Source organism: Balaenoptera borealis, assembly GCF_965194805.1.
Source record: "Balaenoptera borealis genome assembly, chromosome: 14".
NCBI lineage: Eukaryota > Metazoa > Chordata > Mammalia > Artiodactyla > Balaenopteridae > Balaenoptera > Balaenoptera borealis.
The window spans coordinates 15,506,509-15,527,664 of record NC_138875.1 but is presented as its reverse complement, the minus strand read 5'-3'; the positions used below and the strand labels follow the sequence as shown (position 1 = coordinate 15,527,664).

The window sequence follows — 21,156 nt, the reverse complement described above, 5'->3', positions numbered from 1 at the left end:
GTTTATTCACCTATTGGTATAAAAAATTCTATGCCCTTTTAATTATGGTGGCTTTATAATACGTTGTAATATTTGATAGGTAAATCTTTCTTTTTTGTTTTGTTTTCAAAATTGGCATGGCTAATTTTGTGCTTTTACTTTTCTTTAGAAATTTTGGGATGAGCTTGTCATGTTCAAAGAAAATCCTATTGGAAGGTTGTTTGGGATTGTTTCGAAATTCTATATGAATTTTGGGAAATAGAAAACCTTACAATATTGGGCCTTCCTAGCCAAGATCATGGCATTTATTGCCATTTGTCCAGTTTTTTTGTTTTTTGTTTTGTTTTTGGTGTGGCATGTAGGATCTTAGTTCCCCAACCAGGGATTGAACCCACGCCCCCTGCATTGGAAGCACAGAGTCTTAACCACTGGACTGCCAGGGAAGTCCCTGTCCAGTTTGTTTTTAAATGTTTGCTGGGAAAGTTTTATAGTTTCTATCAAAAGATCATATACCTTTCTTCTTAGATTTATTCCTGGATCCTTTATAGTGTTTGTTGCTATGGTGAACCGAACCTTTTAAAAATGATGTTCTAATTGCTTATGGCTGGCACACAGCAAAGCCACTAATGCCTGTATTTTGATCTTACATCTGCTCACTTCACTGAAAACTCTAGTAAGTCTTGTTTGTTATGATCTCTTGGGTTTTTAAAAATAGAGTATATAATCTGCAAATAATGAGTTTTCTCTAGTCTTTCCTATATTTGTATCTTTGGATCTCCTGGTTTTCTTCAGTTTTACTATGGTGTATATATGGGTGGGTTTTCCATTTAATTGCATTTTGTTTGGCTTCCTGACTCTGAGAAATGCTGTCTTTCAACAATTCGGGAAAATTTCTCAGCCATTTTCTCTTCAACTATTGCCTTGTCACTTTTTTTCTAATACTTCCACCTAGAATTCAGATTAGTTGTGTTTTAGTCACGTTGCCCCATGTGTCTCTTTCTTCACATTTTTCATATCTTTGTCTCTTTGTCTGCATTCTGCATAATTTCTTCAGATCTCTCTTCCAGTTCATCAATTCTCCTGTATCTTACCTGTGGTTTAAACCATTCATTCTATTTTTAAAATAATTATACTTTTCATTTATAGAACTTTCGGGGTTCTTTCCCACATCTCCCTGATCAATTTTGATAGTTTCATGTTCCTCTTCATAGTTTCAATGCCTTTTTTCTAAAATCATATTTTGCATCCAAAGTTTCCATATCTGTGTTCTTCGTGGCTCTCTTTTAGCACTTCATTGTTTCCATCAACCCTCACTCTTGTTCCCTTGTGTGCGTTCAATGATTTTTGACCAGGGGTTCATGTTTCTTGGAAAGTTACCCATGGGATTTTTCTTTGAGATCTGAATTGAAAGTATGTTCAATCCGGAGGGATTTGTCTTTGCTTCTGCCAGGTGCCTGGGAACACTCTCCACCTGAGGTCATTTTAAACAAAATTTTCATCTCAGAGTATTTCACATCACAGGAGTAGTTTGAAGTCAGGCTTGTGATGCCTACATCTTGACTGGTTCCTCTGTGGGTGTTTTCTGCCCCCTCGTTCACTTACTGAGAATGTCACACTGTGTGTGTCTAGGTTTTGGGGGCATCCAATCCAATCGCCCTCCCCCACCCTCACCCCCTGGTATTAGTTTGCTAGAGCTGCCATAACAACTCCCACAGACTGGGTGGCTTAAATGGCAGAAATTCATTCTCTCAGAATTCTGGAGTCTAAAAGTCTGAAATCAAGGCATCCTAGGGATTGGTTCCTTCTGAGGGCTGTGATGGAGAATCTGTTCCATGCCTTTCCCTTAACTTCCGGTGGTTTGCTGGCAATCTTTGGTCTTGCTTGGCTTGTAGGGGCATCAACCTGATCTCTGCCTTCATCTTCATATGGTGTTCTCCCTTGCGTGCATGCCTATGTCCAAGTTTCTCCTTTTTATAAGGACAGTAGTCATACTAGAGTAGGGCTCATCCTAATGACCTCATCTTAAAACTTACGTACACAACACTGTAAATCAACTATACTTCAATAAAAAAATAAATTAAAAAAAATAAATGCACACAAAAAAGAACAGAAAGCTTTTCAGCATTTAAACACATAATAAAATATTTAACAGGCAAAAAAAAAAACCAAACTTTACTAATTACATCTGCAATGACCCTATTCCCAGAAAAGTTTACATTCTGGTGTACTAGGGGTTAAGACAGCAATATATGAATTTGGGCGGGGGTGGGGGGCGACACAAAACCATAACTCCCCTCTTTGGCTCTAGTCTTTGCTTCCGGTGCACATGTGCATGGCCCATTAAAATGGACTTTCCAGGTGTAAATGCCAGATACCCAGGGGTAAATGCCAACCCAAATTCCTACTTGCCTCTCTGGATCTGTCATCTTTGACCTCCAAATAATTCTCTTAGTTTCCCACCAAGTCAACCAGGCATTTAAAAACATGTTTTAACGTTTTTATCCATCATGTTAAGGTTCACAAAAGGAGTGTTTTGTCAGAATATCTACTCCAAAATATTCCTGGAAATGGGAAGTCCTTTTGGTGGAAGATGAATGCAGAAGTTCTACATGACTTCCCCTTGGAAAGAAGTAATAATTTCAAATGATTGGTTTAACGTAATCAACATTTTTGAATATATCTCCCAAATACTCCTCATCCTAAAACGGCACAAGATAGGAAAGACATGAAAACTACACAAAATGTAATCCTGGCAGGAATTCTATGTTTAGAAAAAGAAAATATTTAGTAGTGCTGTCCCTCCTGCCTGAACTGGTAAGATGCTGATATAAATGTGGAACTATCCAAATTAGTTCTCTTTGCTCTGACACATTTTTTAAAAGTTCGAAGTCATGCTCCAATAACTTTTTTTAAAAAAAGTTAATTAATTTTGGCTGCGTTGGGTCTTCGTTGCTGCATGCGGGCTTTCTCTGGGTGCGGCGAGCGGGGGCTACTCTTCGTCGCCGTGCGCGGGCTTCCCATTTTGGTGGCTTCTCTTGTTGTGGAGCACGGGCTCTAGGTGCGCGGGCTCAGTAGTTGTGGCTCACGGGCCTAGCTGCTCCGTCGCATGTGGGATCTTCCTGGACCAGGGCTCGAACCCGTGTCCCGTGCATTGGCAGGTGGATTCTTAACCACTGCACCACCTGGGAAGTGCCCAACCTCCAGTAACTTTTTATCCCACCAGCAAACTGCAGGGCTACAGAATGAAGACTATTATGTACCCACACATCAGATCTGACTACAACAATAAACTTTACTTAAGTAGTTTGGTGCTTATAAAGCCTTGATGCATGTGCTAATTTTCCAAGTGGTATATATTCAAGAGTAGATTTGTGTTTGCTCCTGCCAGGACATAGTTTCACAATAACTCTGTTCTTTTAAAAAAAAAAATTGATTTGTTCTTTCCCACCCAACTCTTTCACAATAACATAGCTAAATCTTAGCTTCTTTCCCTAAACCTTCCCTCCCAACCCCACTGCCTCGCCTTCACCAGGACTGCCTTTGTCCCTGGGGACAGGCCTCTGCAGCACTTCCTTGAAATGACCATTTTCCTCCCTCTCTCACTGCTTTTAAAAATGGGATGCATTCTGAAGGATTCTTTCTCTTTTCATTCAGCTCTCTTCTTCACTTCTGCTTTGGGGTAAAGTACCTTGACACACGTTAATTATTTTGGTCTGGTTACACTTCCTCTGGTCAAAGAGAAGACCAATATGGAAAGGAGACACCCATGTATTATTTCTATCTCTAGTCGACAGCAGGGGTTCTGAAAACGTGACTCATAGAACTTGTTAGAAATGCAAATATTCTGGTCCTACCCCAGACCTACTGAATCACAAGCTCTGGGTGTGGGGTGAAGCAATCTGTTTTAACAAGCCCTCCAGCTGATTCTGATTCCCACTCAAGTTTGAGAGCCACTGGGCTAACATCTCCCTTTCCTACTTTCCTTCTCTTACTAGGTGCATGTTCAGTCCCTCTCAGTCGCCCCTGTAGGGGCTGACAAGTATTGGAGTCTCTTACCAACGCTGGGACTGGGGAAAGCAGATTCCCGAAGAGCAAGCGTGCAAACACGTACGTTGTAGAATTTAACCACCTCCCTTCTAAGATTAGAGCCTTTGAACGGGAAGAAAAGCAAGCGTGAGAGCAAGCAGCCACTCAAAGCTGCTCCATGCCACAGCCCGAGAAGGTAAGATAGCTCCAGTCCCCTTTTCAGAATCCATCTCACTAGTCCTGGGGCAAAAGGTGAGCTGCTGGATGACTGTTGTCCACCTCTGACCTGAGGAAGAGCTTTGGAGGGTCTTCTAACTGGGTGTGAGGTTTTGCTAATTTTCACTGGCAGAGAATTTGTCTGTTGAGGGTTTTTTTTTATCATATCAGATTGTTTGACTGCACATTACGAAAAACTAACAAATATCAGTAATTCCAGTGGTTAAAAGAGATGGCAGTTCACGTTTCCCTTGCACACAAGGCCAGAGGTGGGCTGCCAAGGATTAGTGTAATGGGCTCCGTGATCACCAGGGACCCTGGCTCTTTTCTTTCTGCTTTACCCTCCTTCACGGTCCAATTCACAGTATAAAATGGCTGCTTAACTTCTCAGCATTACATCTAAATCCCAGCCAGCAGGAAGGAGGAAAAGAGACTGTCTCCTTCCTTTAAGGACACCTTCTGGAAGTTAAACATAAAAGTTTGCTTACATTCATTGACTGGTACCTTGTCACGTGACATCTCTATTTGCCAGGGAGGCTGGGAAAAGTAGTCTTGATTTTGGATGGTCAGAAGCCCCAGCTAAAAACCAGGAGTGTTATTACTAAGGGAGAAGGTGAAGGACAATTAGCCGTCTCTGCCTCACAGGTCCAATTTTAAGGGCTGTACGTCACACCTATATCACTTCTGGCTTCCCAGGTATATCCCAGAGTCTCTTACCTGAGTTTTTTGGGCCAGTTCTGCTGATAGACTTACCTCTCTTTCTCACTTCTGATTAGATTTACCAACCACAAGGAATCATGTGGGTCTTTTGGGGTGGTGGGGAAGTTCAAAATTGCCTTATTAATTCTTTACATTATTCCACGCAACTCACTTTGGAGACTTCTCTGAGGCTGCAAGAGTCATTTTCTGATTCTCTGGAAAAGGACACACTGTCATGGTTCTTTCTGTCAGCACGGAAGCAAAGCAGTCTCTGCTGGGTCATAGATGTGATCATGAATTTGGCATGGGTTCCAGACACCATCAAGTGTATTCTAGGAAATTGGGGCAGATCTGCTCAAAAGCTCCCGTCTTTGTGCTTTAAGTCCCCAAACAACTCTTCATGTTGAGGCCTTGTGGACTTTCACGTAGATTAATATCATCACTCTGTGCCCGAGGCTGTCCATCCTTAAAATGCTGCTGGGGTATATACTAACCACTACTAAAGCCATTTCCCTGGACCATTAGGTCTCATAAATATTATGTCTCACAAATCTCTCAAATTTCTGATGGCAGTTAGCTCATGTGAGAGGTTCTAGATACTGCTTAACTATTGTCACGACCATATGGACCCATTGTTTAATGATCACTCAGACCTGGGAGAATGTGCACAGTACAGAATCAGGACTATTCAGCCTAAGTCATCCTGCAGCAACCAACAACTCCAACAGAAATACAGTGTAAAGTATTTCAGGCAACAAGGGAAATTACTGGCTCACTTAACTGAAAAATGCTGGGGTAGGTCTTTCTCTGGGCATTTTCCAGGTCTTCCAATCATGCTGTTTGGGTTTTTTTCTCTCTCTCTCTCTCGGCTCTGCATTCCTCTATGTTGGCTTCATTCTCAGGTGGGCTTTCTCCACATGGCAGAGAAGATAACTTGCTGCCATAAATGGTAGCTCTTTGGGGTCTTCAGTAGTATTTAAAAATATAAAATGGTGCTGAGATAAAAAAGGTTTGAGAACTGCTGGGAAACATATTTACTAATGAATCAATCACCAACAACCGAAAGTCTCATCCATACATCCACTTCATCACTATTCCGCTGCTGCGTTCTAAGCACTGCCTGGTAGCAGGGATTATATGTGTGTCCACCTCTGTGGGAAAAGTGCGGTCAGCCATACCCCAGCCATATCAATGGGTTCTCCAAGGGAAAGACAGATTTTGTTACGAGAAAGAGGAAGAATTGCTGGGTAACCATCAACAGCAGAGATGCCCTTCCACCATGGCAGGTGCTGTATTTGTTTACAGAAAATCAAAGTTTCCAACTCATTTAGAATTAGAATTTACTAAATTGACCAATTAGACAGGAAAAAAAAGGAAAATCTTTGGAATCTTTTCCCATGAGACCCAGAGTCCCACTCTACCCATGTCTCTTTTGTCCGGGGCCAAAGGTAGTGGAGAGAAGCTGGGAAAATTTGTGGGGCCTGGTGGTGTGGAAAGAAGCCTGAAGCGAATTCCCTGTAAAGACTTTTGAGCTTATTGAGGCTTGAAAAATTCTTTGCATTCGGGCCCAAACCTAGTCCTAGAGTTTTTGCCTCTGGCCATGGGGATGGTCAAGAAATGACTGTGACAAATCCCCAAATAAATAGATGAGTCCACTGGAAATTTTTAGAGGAAAAACATTGCCCAGAAGTGGCAGTGTAGGGTGTACAACTCCGCTTCTTCCATAGATATTGGGCTCATTATGTAAGGAAGAAAAACAAAGAGTAAAAAACAGAGAGATGGGATTTCTTTTCACGCCAAGTGTATGGCTCTGATTTCTCCAGGACAGAGCCAATTCTGTAAAGTGGGGACCCTTCTAGAAAGGCTCAGAGCTTCCCCTCAAGTGACAGGCACCTGCAGCTCAGGTGGGCACTGGACTGAGAGCTCTGCCTTAGGCTAGATAATGCTTCCATTGGATAACCAGCAAATGATTTTTTTTTAAGCTATTAAATCTTCATGCAATTTTGAAAGACGTTTTATTACAGACATTTTTTTATTTTCAAACATACAAAAGTAGAGGGTATATTATAATGAACACCTATGTACCCACCACTCAGCTTTCACAATTATCAACCCACGGACAAGCTTCTTTTATCTATAGTCTCTCCACCCCATGGGATTATTTACAGCTATCATATAACAGACATCATAATATTTTAAGTAATTTTTTTTTCACACACACACACTGTATTTTATTTTTACAAGAGATAAATAGACTGACACCAAGCATTGTACATGGATGACCACAACAAAAGCAACAATGATTGCAATTACCAAACATGAAACACACTCATACTATGTCATAATATTGATATTCAGTCCAGTAATCCTCCACTGTAACAGCTCCTTTACTTTGCAGTGAAAATTGATTTGTATATTCTTTGCCTCTGAGTCCTTGTGGGATTTTTTTTTTTTTAAATTCAGACAGAAAGTCACAAAAATTATACTCATCCTCATCAGTTCACTCAGTCCCATGTAATTAATTTTTTTTTCATCTTGATCTTTTGTTAGCACTTTTATGAGTTCATCAGTTTTTCATTAGAGTTCTGAAAATGCTTATTCATTCAGTTCAGCAGTACAGTCAGTTACCAGAAATCTGTACTTGTCAGAGTCTTTTCCATGAATTTCTTGAAGATGAAACCCTTTTGTAGGAAAATATTTGCAAAATCATCAGAGTACACCCAGAACTATCTGTAAATGACAAAAGACTTAAAAATGACCACGGTTAAAGATTTGATGAAAGTTCATAATAATGCAGTTGACAAGAAAATTAGTTATTTCTGAGATATACATTTTAAAGTAATAACTAGGATTATTACTTATAACATTATACCAGAACATATAAGATTTTTAGAAATTTCATGCAATGTCTGAAACATTTATATTAACATATTTCCATACATATTTCCATACAAATACAAATATAAGATTTTTAGAAATTTCATGTAATGTCTGAAACATTTATATTAACATATTTCCATACAAATAACCCAATGAAAGTTTAGTATTAGTTGTTTTGTTTGTTTTTTTATACTGCAGGTTCTTATTAGGCATCAATTTTATACACATCAGTGTATACATGTCAATCCCAATCGCCCAATTCAGCACACCACCATCCCCACCTCACCGCAGTTTTCCCCCCTTGGTGTCCATATGTCCATTCTCTACATCTGTGTCTCAACTTCTGCCCTGCAAACTGGCTCATCTGTACCATTTTTCTAGGTTCCACATACATGCATTAATATATGATATTTGTTTTTCTCTTTCTGACTTACTTCACTCTGTATGACAGTCTCTAGATCCATCCACATCTCAACAAATGACTCAATTTCGTTCCTTTTTATGGCTGAGTAATATTCCATTGTATATATGTACCACAACTTCTTTATCCATTCGTCTGTTGATGGGCATTTAGGTTGCTTCCATGACCTGGCTATTGTAAATAGTGCTGCAATGAACATTCGGGTGCATGTGTCTTTTTGAATTGTGGTTTTCTCTGGGTATATGCCCAGTAGTGGGATTGCTGGGTCATATGGTAATTCTATTTTTAGTTTTTTAAGGAACCTCCATATTGTTCTCCATAGTGGCTGTATCAATTTACATTCCCACCAACAGTGCAAGAGGGTTCCCTTTTCTCCACACCCTCTCCAGCATTTGTTGTTTGTAGATTTTCTGATGATGCCCATTCTAACAGGAGTGAGGTGATACCTCATTGTAGTTTTGATTTGCATTTCTCTAATAATTAGTGATGTTGAGCATCTTTTCATGTGCTTCGTGGCCGTCTGTATGTCTTCTTTGGAGAAATGTCTATTTAGGTCTTCTGCCCATTTTTGGATTGGGGTGTTTGTTTCTTTGATATTGAGCTGAATGAGCTGTTTATATATTTTGGAGATTAATCCTTTGTCCGTTGATTCATTTGCAAATATTTTCTCCCATTCTGAGGGTTGTCTTTTTGTCTTGTTTATGGTTTCCTTTGCTGTGCAAAAGCTTTGAAGTTTCATTAGGTCCCACTTGTTTATTTTTGTTTTTATTTCCATTACTCTAGGAGGTGGATCAAAAAAGATCTTGCTGTGATTTATGTCAAAGAGTGTTCTTCCTATGTTTTCCTCTAAGAGTTTTATAGTGTCCAGTCTTATATTTAGGTCTCTAATCCATTTTGAGTTTATTTTTGTGTATGGTGTTAGGGAGTGTTCTAATTTCATTCTTTTACATGTAGCTGTCCAGTTTTCCCAGCACCACTTATTGAAGAGACTGTCTTTTCTCCATTGTATATCTTTGCCTCCTTTGTCATAGATTAGTTGACCATAGGTGCGTGGGTTAATCTCTGGGCTTTCTATCTTGTTCCATTGATCTATGTTTCTGTTTTTGTGCCAGTACCATATTGTCTTGATTACTGTAGCTTTGTAGTATAGTCTGAAGTCTGGGAGTCTTGATTCCTCCAGCTCCATTTTTTTGCCTCAAGACTGCTTTGGCTATTCGGGGTCTTTTGTGTCTCCATACAAATTTTAAGATGATTTGTTCTAGCTCCGTAAAAAATGCCATTGGTAATTTGATAGGGATTGCACTGAATCTGTAGATTGCTTTGGGTAGTATACTCATTTTCACAATGTTGATTCTTCCAATCCAAGAACATGGTATATCTCTCCATCTGTTGGTATCATCTTTAATTTCTTTCATCAGTGTCTTATAGTTTTCTGCATACAGGTCTTTTGTCTCCCTAGGTAGGTTTATTCCTAGGTATTTTATTCTTTTTGTTGCAATGGCAAATGGGAGTGTTTCCATAATTTCTCTTTCAGATTTTTCATCATTAGTGTATAGGAATGCAAGAGATTTCTGTGCATTAATTTTGTACCCTGCAACTTTACCATATTCATTAATTAGCTCTAGCAGTTTTCTGGTGGCGGTTTTAGGATTCTCTATGTATAGTATCATGTCATCCGCAAACAGTGACAGTTTTACTTCTTCCTTTCCAATTTGTATTCCTTTTATTTCTTTTTCTTCTCTGATTGCCGTGGCTAGGACTTCCAAAACTATGTTGAATAATAGTGGTGAGAGTGGACATCCTTGTCTCGTTCCTGATCTTAGAGGAAATGCTTTCAGTTTTTCACCATTGAGAATGATGTTTGCTGTGGGTTTGTCATATGTGGCCTTTATTATGTTGAGGTAGGTTCCCTCTATGCCCACTTTCTGGAGAGTTTTTATCATAAATGGGTGTTGAATTTTGTCAAAAGCTTTTTCTGCATCTATTGAGATGATCATATGGTTTTTATTCTTCAATTTGTTAATATGGTGTATCACATTGATTGATTTGTGTATATTGAAGAATCCTTGCATCCCTGGGATAAATCCCACTTGATCGTGGTGTATGATCCTTTTAATGTGTTGTTGGATTCTGTTTGCTAGTATTTTGTTGAGGATTTTTCCATCTATATTCATCAGTGATATTGGTCTGTAATTTTCTTTTTTTGTAGTGTCTTTGTCTGGTTTTGGTATCAGGGTGATGATGGCCTCATAGAATGAGTTTGGGAGTGTTCCTTCCTCTGCAATTTTTTGGAAGAGTTTGAGAAGGATGGGTGTTAGCTCTTCTCTAAATGTTTGATAGAATTCACCTGTGAAGCCATCTGGTCCTGGACTTTTGTTTGTTGGAAGATTTTTAATCACAGTTTCAATTTCATTACTTGTGATTGGTCTGTTCATATTTTCTGTTTCTTCCTGGTTCAGTCTTGGAAGGTTATACCTTTCTAAGAATTTGTCCATTTCTTCCAGGTTGTCCATTTTATTGGCATAAAGTTGCTTGTAGTAGTCTCTTAGGATGCTTTGTATTTCTGCAGTGCCTGTTGTAACTTCTCCTTTTTCATTTCTGATTTTATTGATTTGAGTCCTCTCCCTCTTTTTCTTGATGAGTCTGGCTAATGGCTTATCAATTTTGTTTATCTTCTCAAAGAACCAACTTTTAGTTTTATTGATCTTTGCTATTGTTTTCTTTGTTTCTATTTCCTTTATTTCTGCTCTGATCTTGATGATTTCTTTCCTTCTGCTAACTTTGGGTTTTGTTTGTTCTTCTTTCTCTAGTTTCTTTAGGTGTAAGGTTAGATTGTTTACTTGAGATTTTTCTTGTTTCTTGAGGTAGGCTTGTATAGCTATAAACTTCCCTCTTAGAACCGCTTTTGCTGCATCCCATAGGTTTTGGGTCATTGTGTTTTCATTGTCATTTGTCTCTAGGTATTTTTTGATTTCCTCTTTGATTTCTTCAGTGATCTCTTGGTTATTTAGTAACGTATTGTTTAGCCTCCATGTGTTTGTCTTTTTTACGTTTTTTTCCCTGTAATTCATTTCTAATCTCATAGCATTGTGGTCAGAAAAGATGCTTGATATGATTTCAATTTTCTTAAATTTACTGAGGCTTGATTTGTGACCCAAGATGTGATCTATCCTGGAGAATGTTCCGTGTGCACTTGAGAAGAAAGTGTAATCTGCTGTTTTTGGATGCAATGTCTTGTAAATATCAATTAAATCTATTTGGTCTATTGTGTCATTTAAAGCTTCTGTTTCCTTATTTATTTTCATTTTGGATGATCTGTCCATTGGTGTAAGTGAAGTGTTAAAGTCCCCCACTATTATTGTGTTACTGTCGATTTCCTGTTTTATAGCTGTTAGCAGTTGCCTTATGTATTGAGGTGCTCCTATGTTGGGTGCATATATATTTATAATTGTTATATCTTCTTCTTGGATTGATCCCTTCATCATTATGTAGTGTCCTTCCTTGTCTCTTTTAACATTCTTTATTTTAAAGTCTATTTTATCTGATATGAGTATAGCTACTCCAGCTTTCTTTTGATTTCCATTTGCATGGAATATCTTTTTCCATCCCCTCACTTTCAGTCTGTATGTGTCCCTACGTCTAAAGTGGGTCTCTTGTAGACAGCATATATATGGGTCTTGTTTTTGTATCCATTCAGCCAGTCTATGTCTTTTGGTTGGGGCATTTAATGCATTCACGTTTAAGGTAATTATCGATATGTATGTTCCTATGACCATTTTCTTAATTGTTTTGGGTTTGTTTTTGTAGGTTCTTTTCTTCTCTTGTGTTTCCCACTTAGAGAAGTTCCTTTAGCATTTGTTGTAGAGCTGGTTTGGTGGTGCTGAATTCTGTTAGCTTTTGCTTGTCTATAAAGCTTTTGATTTCTCCATCAAATCTAAATGAGATCCTTGCCGGGTAGAGTAATCTTGAATGTAGGTTCTTCCCTTTCATCACTTTAAGTATATCATGCCACTCCCTTCTGGCTTGCAGAGTTTCTGCTGAGAAATCAGCTGTTAACCTTATGGGAGTTCCCTTGTATGTTATTTGTCGTTTTTCCCTTGCTGCTTTCAATAATTTTTCTTTGTCTTTAATTTTTGCCACTTTGATTACTATGTGTCTCGGCGTGTTTCTCCTTGGGTTTATCCTGTATGGGACTCTCTGCGCTTCCTGGACTTGGGTGGCTATTTCCTTTCCCATGTTAGGGAAGTTTTCGACTATAATCTCTTCAAATATTTTCTCTGGTCCTTTCTCTCTCTCTTCTCCTTCTGGGACCCCTATAATGCGAATGTTGTTGCGTTTAATGTTGTCCCAGAGGTCTCTTAGGCTGTCTTCATTTCTTTTCATTCTTTTTTCTTTAGTCTGTTCCGCAGCAGTGAATTCCACCATTCTGTCTTCCAGGTCACTTATCCGTTCTTCTGCCTCAGTTATTCTGCTATTGATTCCTTCTAGTGTAGTTTTCATTTCGGTTATTGTATTGGTCATCTCTGTTTGTTTGTTCTTTAATTCTTCTAGGTCTTTGTTAATCATTTCTTGCATCTTCTCAATCTTTGCCTCCATTCTTATTCCGAGGTCCTGGATCATCTTCACTATCATTATTCTGAATTCTTTTTCTGGAAGGTTGCCTATCTCCACTTCATTTAGTTGTTTTTCTGGGGTTTTTTCTTGTTCCTTCATCTGGTACATAGCCCTCTGCCTTTTCATCTTGTCTATCTTTCTGTAACTGTGGTTTTTGGTCCACAGGCTGCAGGATTGTAGTTTTTCTTGCTTCTGTTGTCTGCCCTCTGGTGGTTGAGGCTATCTAAGAGGCTTGATGGGAGGCTCTGGTGGTGGGTAGAGCTGACTGTTGCTGTCTAAGTAATTTTTTAAAAAAGATTTTAAAAATCATGAAACATACATTAAATATTTTAATGGTGTCACTGACTGACCTCCACAAGTTCACAAAGGAGAATTGGATAAACCTGGCCAGAAAATAATTCTTTTCTCCTTCCCACCCCGCCATCCACCTTCCCCCAAAGTGAGTCAACTCAGTCAAGAATAATTACGGAGATATTTGTACATCCCTGATGCCAACAGCATAATCTCAACTATGGGCCCGAGGTTCAAGAATTGAGAATCGTTGCAGGCAAATCCACACGTGCATGTGTTTGTCCCTCCCGTTTTGAAACCTAATGGCCTCAACATTGGGTTTGCCACGCACATCTTCCATTTTTCACTTCCCCTGGCATTCGAAAGAAATCCCTGCCTGTGTCTGGATTTCCTCACATGCATCACCCGGGCAACGTTAGTTGTGAAATACCAGAATGGTTACAGCAAAGACATCTCTCTTCAGCAAACAGAGCCCAGAGTTCTGATGGATGGTGCTAACGGCGATAGGATGCTGCATCCCACGAAGATGAAGGAACTTGTCTACTTTTTCAGATCTACAGTTTCTCTGGCACTTGCTTTGGACGGTGATTGGACCCATGCATACTTAAAAGATAAAAACAGGTGATCTCCATGCCTAATTACAATAGCTGAAGTAGCACCCCAAGGAAGTAGCTATAAAGTGAACTTGAAAGTACTAATTAAAAAAATGCATCTCATCTGTAACTGGTTTGTAGAAAAGTCTAAATTTATTAGGGATAGAAAGTGTTTTTTAACTTTTGTTGAATCCCCTCCACCCCGCCGCCCTTTTTTTTGGTTGTGGCTCTTCTCACGACATCTTGACCAAATTCTAACTTTCTTATCAGTTTTAGGGTTTAAGACCAAGCCCTGTTCATTTAAAACACTTTAAACTTGAACTTGACTTAAAGCTTGGCTCTTCCCTCCTCCCCAACTCCAGTGGAGGCCAGGGCTGTGGGCCCGGCGTCTTGGAGGGGAGCAGGGGTTTGGTTCTGAGGTTCCTCCACACCCTGCCTCCACTAATTCAAGCTCCTGGAGGGTTGGAGCCAGGCAGGAGGTGTGAGGACTGGCTTTGGTCACTGTCACGTGTCAGAGTGGGGAGGGGACACTGCTACTGGGCTGCCACTCGTCTTCTCACCTCTGAGCTCCTTCACATGCAAGCGGAGGGTGGCTGGAGCTTCCCCATCTTCTTCCCAGGAACAAGAAACCAGGGTGCCTTCAAGCTCTGTGGGAGGGGCTCCTCCCACCAGCAGGTGAGTCATCTCTATGCATAAGTACGTCCCCTCTCTTCAGGGCACCCATGCCAAGCACTCCTCCCTTCTTCCCCATGGTGGTTGGAGGTGTAGATGGAAAAGGAAAGCAAATCCTACCCCTAGCCTCCTAGAGCACCCTCCCATGAACGCTTGTGCTGGGCCTTGAGTGGCAGGAACAGCGCAGGCCCGTGAGCTCTGCAGCTCAGCACACGCCCAGCCAGAGAAGAGCTGCCCTCGTACATTTTAGAAGCACCTTCATTGTTAGGGGTGAGCCTCTTGGAACTCCCTTTCACTCGACATTAGGGATGGGAAGCTCTCCTCCTGGCCCCCACGGGTAGGGAATAACTCGGCATCAAGAACACCGTACTCTCTGCAAGTCTGTCTACACTTCCCTCCCTCCAGCCCTCCTCTCCCACAGTTGGGGGTGTGCGGGAGGCAGAGGGGGAGGCATCGTCCTGCACAGGAGCTGCAAGGCCTGTGGGGAGGCGGCTACTGCCTGTTAGAAGATGCTCACTTTGCATGGGAGGGTTCTTAGTGCATTTTGACCTCAGCTTTGGGTCAAAGCACAACCTTGGTTCAAAAGGAAAATTCCACGTCCTGAGCAGGCTTTGCAGCTTGTTAACCCCATCTGTAAACACACACTTAGTGTGGAAGAGGAAGCAGCAGGAGAAGCACGTGACAGGCCTTGTCCTGTTGGCCAGTGTGGTTGCTCTTCTATAAAATGGGCGAGAGCAGGTGGTGGTGTCTAGAATGAAGAATCCAGTTTTGAATTGTAAAGATCCTTGGGAAAATTTTGTACAAAAATTACAAAGGTGATGGGGCTTCAGTATGTATCCACACAGGCCTGTGATTTCATTCACTAGACTACACCACCCCATAAAGACAGGCACCAGAGCTGGTCTTGATATCGATTATATATCCAGCGCTCACCACGGTGCATGGCACACAGAGGGCAGTCGATGCATTATCTGTTGAATAGTTGAATGCATGGAAGTAATTGGGGGCCACTCGTGACTGTATCCTTAACAACTAGTTGATACCTGCTAACATTGTCTGAACTCTTAATGTGTGTGCATCAAATACTGTTCTAGGTTCCCCGGAAGCTATGAAGATGGTCAATTCCTGTCCTCAAAGAGTTTATGCTGAAGGGTAGGAAACAGATTGGCATGACTGCCTACTGATAGTGCCTTCAGCTTCCATCTGGGAGAAAGCAAGGACCCAGGCTTTCAAGACAGCAGGGAGTGGGAGGTGGAGAAGCCCCCGGCGCAACTCTGACCCGGATACAGCCCTGATCCGAATTGTTGCAAGTGAGGTTGAACTCATTCCTTCCTGTTCCCCTAGTGTGACACGGGGGCCACCCAGCTAGCAATGGAAGTGACTCAGAAGCCTCCCAACTCACAATGATGCGTAAGTGGAGAGAACATTCATTGAACTGGAAGAGAGGTGTGTTCGAGATAACAAAGCTCATGGGTTGCTGTCTTGGATTCTCTTATAATCCTCCCTCTTTCCCTGGAACTAGCCATACTGGAGTTTAGCTCTGAGATTAGTTCTGTTTTTCCCTCCTCATTATATATCACAAATTCCCTCCAAATTGTTTTCTGTTTGGGTCGTAATATAGAGACAGGTAACTAACTTTTCCATGTACCTTCTGGTTTATGGATAAACCAGCTCTTGAAAGCGGTAACCTGAGTGGACGGTCCCTAAGAAGGGAAATTAGTGGTGAGAATTTCAGACTTGAGGCAGACTCATGGCAGGGGGCGGGGACGGGGGCGGGGGGAGGGAGGAGGCTTGGTATTTGGGGTTGTCAGTTGCAGCTTCCCCATTCCCCCAGAGGGTGGTCCTTCACTCCTCTGAGGTCCCCCACCATGCATCCAGGATCCACCTTCACCCCTTAGCCCTGAGGCAACCCAGGGCAACTGTCCCCTGAGAATAGTAACCAGATTCTCTGGTCTCACCGGAGACTTTGGGAATCAAGTAAAAGGCAAGAGTGAGACTGAACTGCCCGAGGGAGGGATGCCCACGTACCTCTCTGCAAAGCGGGTGTCGGGAAGGAGCACAGCTGCAGCCCTTCAGTCCCCTCTGACCATGGACAGGCCACCAAGTGGAACTTCAAGTCCAGTAATCAGAAAACCAAGCAGAGGAAGACCCAGGCGCAACAAAGTGAGTGTTGATAACTCAACAGAGCCTTGCTCAGAGAAGGTGCTCTCTTACACTGACCATGGATTTGATCCTTGGCAGAAGGACGCCCCTATAGCTGGGAAAGCCCATTCCCTGAGGCCACTTTCATTTAGTTGGAACACCCAAATCAAATCCTGTCAATCCAAAGGCTCTCATCCCACACGGTGTGAATATTTATATATAAAGCGTGTGTCAGTCTGGCTGGTGGCATGGACCGCAGCAGCCAACAGCACATAGAATGAGCCTGGAAAGAAAAATGTACTTGGCGGCTGTCCTTGGAAAGCTCTTCGAAGGGATCTCTGTTTGAAATGTTTTCCAGCTGTTATTTCCTTTCTGAACAATCGGAGCCTAATTCAATTTGTGGCACCTTTCTCCTCTCCAGATTTTTGTCAGAAGGCAAACTACCCGCATATGGCTCTCTACAATCATATAGATGGTTTTGCTGGTTTGGGCTGAGACTTTCACTGAATTGTAAATAAATGATCCTGTTGGTACAGGGGAGGCGTATTCTACATGACGTGGTCTTTCAATTACATGGTGTGATGGCAGACTAGCAAGATGCTGTGCATTATCTCCAGAATTCTGGGGGTAAGAAGGTCAACAGCTGTCTCCGAGCTGACTCAGGGCAGATCCACGTTAATTACTGTGTTTCTGGGGGAGCTGGGGGAGACAAAGCAGAGAGCGCCAAGAACACCCATGGGTTACAGTTAAAAAACAAAACAAAAACCAATGAAGCTTGACTTTGGAAACAGTTCCATCCTTATATATCATAAAAACTATTTATAAAACAAAACGACTCCATAGATACAACTTTCCTTCTGGCTTAATCATTTCCCCACCCAGCTTCCACTCCCAGGGCGGTTGGCAGTGAAGTTAGAGACAGAAGGGGATAAAAAGCCACAGAAAAGAGACTGAAGAAGTTAGAATTCAAAACATAAGTTGTCACCTTGCCAGAAACGGACGAGAATCTGGAGTCCCTGACTTGCCTGGGGATGCTGGTGAAGACACCACACCGTGTGGGAACAGGAGGCGAATCCAGCTCAGCCGAGTCGACCGGCTGCGTGGACTTCATTTCTGTCCTCCCATCTCTGGGAACCAGCCTCCCAAATAACAGCAACCTGCACAAAGCTTGTGTTTGCCACCCTCCTGTTTCCCCACCAGGGTCTCCATTCTCCCTCCATTTTCTTTCCCCTTCAGCTGGCTTTCAACTTGATTCCTCATAAAACGTTAATGGCGAGGTAAGTTTTATTTGACGGTATCTTAGGATGTGCCATTTCCCAAGGAAGCCATGTTTTCTTTAACACAGTAGCAGGCACACGGGGTTACATTATTGAGATATAATAACCTTATGTGCATTCCTGACTCTGGTCCGAGGCCTAAATTAATCGGATTCTCTCCTGCTCCCATCTAAAGCTCAGAGCAGATACTCCTGTGTTGCAGATGGGTCTTTGCTACTCACAGTGTGGTTCACGGAGCTGCAGGGGTGACATCACCTGGCAGCTTGTTAGAACGCAAATCTCAGACCCCACCCTCGCCATAACCACTGGATCAGAATCTTCACTTTTGTAAAGTCCCCCCGCTGATCGATATGCACAATAAAGTTTGAGAAGCAAGTGGTCTAAGCAAGTGGTTTTCAAACTGGGCTGCCACTCGTTAATAAGTCATGAAATCAATTCAGTGCTTGCGACCAGGATTTTAAAAACAATGCAATCATATAGAGAACGTATCTTGAGAACAAATCTTGTGAAATGTTTCAATAATTGTTAAGTGTTGGGTCAGTGTGTAAAATGTGTGTTTTTCCAGTGGGTCAATGTCAAAACATTTGAAAGCTGCTGATCTTTATTTAAAAATTTTTTTAAAATTTATTTTTGGCTGTATTGGGTCTTTGTTGCTGCGCGCAGGCTTTCTCTAGTTGCGGCAAACGGGGTCTACTCTTCGTCGTGGTGCGCGGGCTTCTCATTGCAGTGGCTTCTCTTGTTGTAGAGCACGGGCTCTAGAGCGCAGCCTCAGTAGTTGTGGCATGTGGGCTCTAGAGCGCAGGTTCAGTAGTTGTGGTGCACGGGCTTAGTTGCTCCGTGGCATGTGGGATCTTCCTGGACCGGGGCTTGAACCCGTGTCCCCTGCATTGGCAGGCGGATTCTTAACCACTGCGCCACCAGGGAAGTCCTGTGAAAGCTGCTGATCTTATGATCTGGTTGGTTAATCCTCAAGGCAGTCTAAGCTTTACCCTTAAGTTCACCCATCAGACATATACCTGCAGCATGAAATTAACCCCTCTGAAGAGACAGCTGAACGAAAACATGCTTTCTTAGGCTCCCTCACTATCACCATGAAGCTTTATAAAGAAATGGTTTTGTATGTAGGTCAGTGATAAAGACTCATTTGATATATTCCTTCTAGAAAAAAAAAATCTTTCCTGAAAAATAGCATGTTTCCTTCTATTAGATAATGTGTTATTTAATCTATTGTATTTCTTTTTGAGTCTTGACTCCCAGTTATCTTTGGGCCATATCCAACACTACATAATAGTCACTATAATTGTTTTGTAATTCTTTCTTCATTACCTCGAGAATATATGTTAATAGTCTGTGTGCATTTGCCAGTCACCTCATATCAGAAGGTCAGAAAGGTTAACTCTTTATAGATTAGGAAATTGCATGGTGGAAGCAAATGGTGATCCTGGTCTTCTGCACCATGGAAGCCCATTCTGTGAAGTCATGTTTGATTCCAGTGTCGGGGGAGAATGTGGGTTGGGTGGCCAAGTTATATGTATCCTACAGGGTTAATCAGATGGTGAATTAATGTGTTTTGAAATACGGCTCTGTTACAAATGTTTTAGCTGTGTGACCCTGGGCCAGCTGTTTTACCTCTCAGTATATATTAAGGATAATAAAAGTACCTACCTTATAGGGTTTGGGGAAGGCTAAATATGTAATTCTATCAAATACGCTATAAAATGTTGCTATATACTGGGCACAGTGGCAGATGCTGGGAATACAGCAGAGAGAAATAGAAAGTTCCTGCCCCCTGAGTTTCTAGTCTAGCAAGGAAGCAGACACCAGACAAGCAGCAAGTTCTCACAGAGGGAGACAGTCAAAAAACAAGGAACTTGCTTCAGTAGTCTCCCAATGGGTTCCCCTGCTTCCACCCTTACCCCTTCAAAGACCCTCCATGGGTCCAGAAGGAAATGCAAAGTCCTAAGGCTCTACTTGGGCTCCGGCTGCCTCTCCAAGGCATTTCCTACCACTCCTCCCCCCGCCTTGCTTATTCTTTTCCAGCCACATGGACCCCTTGCTACTTTTTGAGCACCCCAAGCAGGTCCTCCTCAGGGTCTGGTGTGGATATTCTCCCCCAGGATCTCCACATGGCCCACCTCTCCCTTCATTCAGGTCTCTGCTCACACCCCTTTGTCGGTGAGGTCTTTCCAGAAGATCCCACCTAAAATAGACACTCCCACCCTCCAGCACTCTATTCCTCTACCCTACTTAATTTTCCCCCATAGTTCTTTTTAATACTGATACACATGATAATGGCTTATGTGTCAACTTGGCTAGGCCCAGTATTTGGTATCAGTATCCAGATATGTGAGCAAATGTGATTCTAGATGTTTCTGTGAAGGCATTTTTTTTAGATGAGATTAGCATTTAAATCAGTAGACTTTGCATAAAGCAGATTGCCCTCTGTAATGTGGGTGGGCCTCATCCAATCAGTCAAAGGTCTTAATAGAAAAACACTGGCCCTGAAGAGGGACTTCTGTCAGGAGTCTGCCTTTGGAGTCAAACCGCAACATCAGCTCTTCCCCGGGGCTCCAGGATGCTAGCCTACCCTGCAGTTTTAAGGCTTGACGGCCTCTACAATCACATGAGCCAACTCCTTAAGTCTTTCTGTGTGTGTACATACATACACACACATCTATATCCATCCATCCATCCACCCACATACATATATCCTACTGGTTCTGTTTCTCTGGAGAGCCCTAAAACATAGATCTGTTTGTCTTCCTGGACCAAGAGGCAAACTCCATGACAGCAGGCACTTTGTACTATCACTGCTCTATCCCTGGCCCTCAATAAACTTGCCTTGAATGAAGGGAGCCAGTAAGAATTTCAGATTGGAAAAAATGCTATTAAAGGAAATAAGCCAGGTGACAAGAGTCAATGGCTAGGGAGAACATTTTCTTCTTGTACTGGGTTGAATAGTGTCCTCCTAAAATTCATGTCTACCTAGTACCTCTCAATGTGATCTTTGTGGAAATAGGGTCTTTGCAGATATAATTAAATTGAGATGAGGTCATAATGGATTAGGGTAGGTCCTCATCCAGTAAGTAGTGTCTTTATAAGAAGAGAAAACAGAGACACAGAACACACGGAAAGGAGGATGCCATGTGAAGGCACAGGGACACAGAGACACGGAGGGAGAGTGGCGTGTGATGTCAGAGGCACGTAGCATCCAGGATTGCCAGCAACCACCAGAAACTCTCGGAGAGAGGCATGGGATGGCTTTCCCTCAGGGCCTCCAGTAGGTTACCCACCCTGCTGACACCCACTGGACTTCCAGCTTCCAGAACTGCAAGAAAACATATTT

At 42.0% G+C, this 21,156-nt stretch overlaps 1 long non-coding RNA gene across 3 annotated transcripts in view; it reads left to right on the top strand.

Moving 5' to 3' along the window:
- LOC309610315 overlaps positions 1–13,849 on the top strand; it is a 61,935-nt gene extending 48,086 nt beyond the window's left edge. For all 3 annotated transcript variants that reach the window (XR_014233841.1, XR_014233842.1, XR_014233843.1), the window contains exons 3-4: positions 3,975–4,086; positions 13,590–13,849. This is a non-coding gene — a long non-coding RNA (uncharacterized lncRNA). The remainder of the gene's footprint in view (positions 1–3,974; positions 4,087–13,589) is intronic.
- Positions 13,850–21,156: the final 7,307 nt, after the last annotated feature.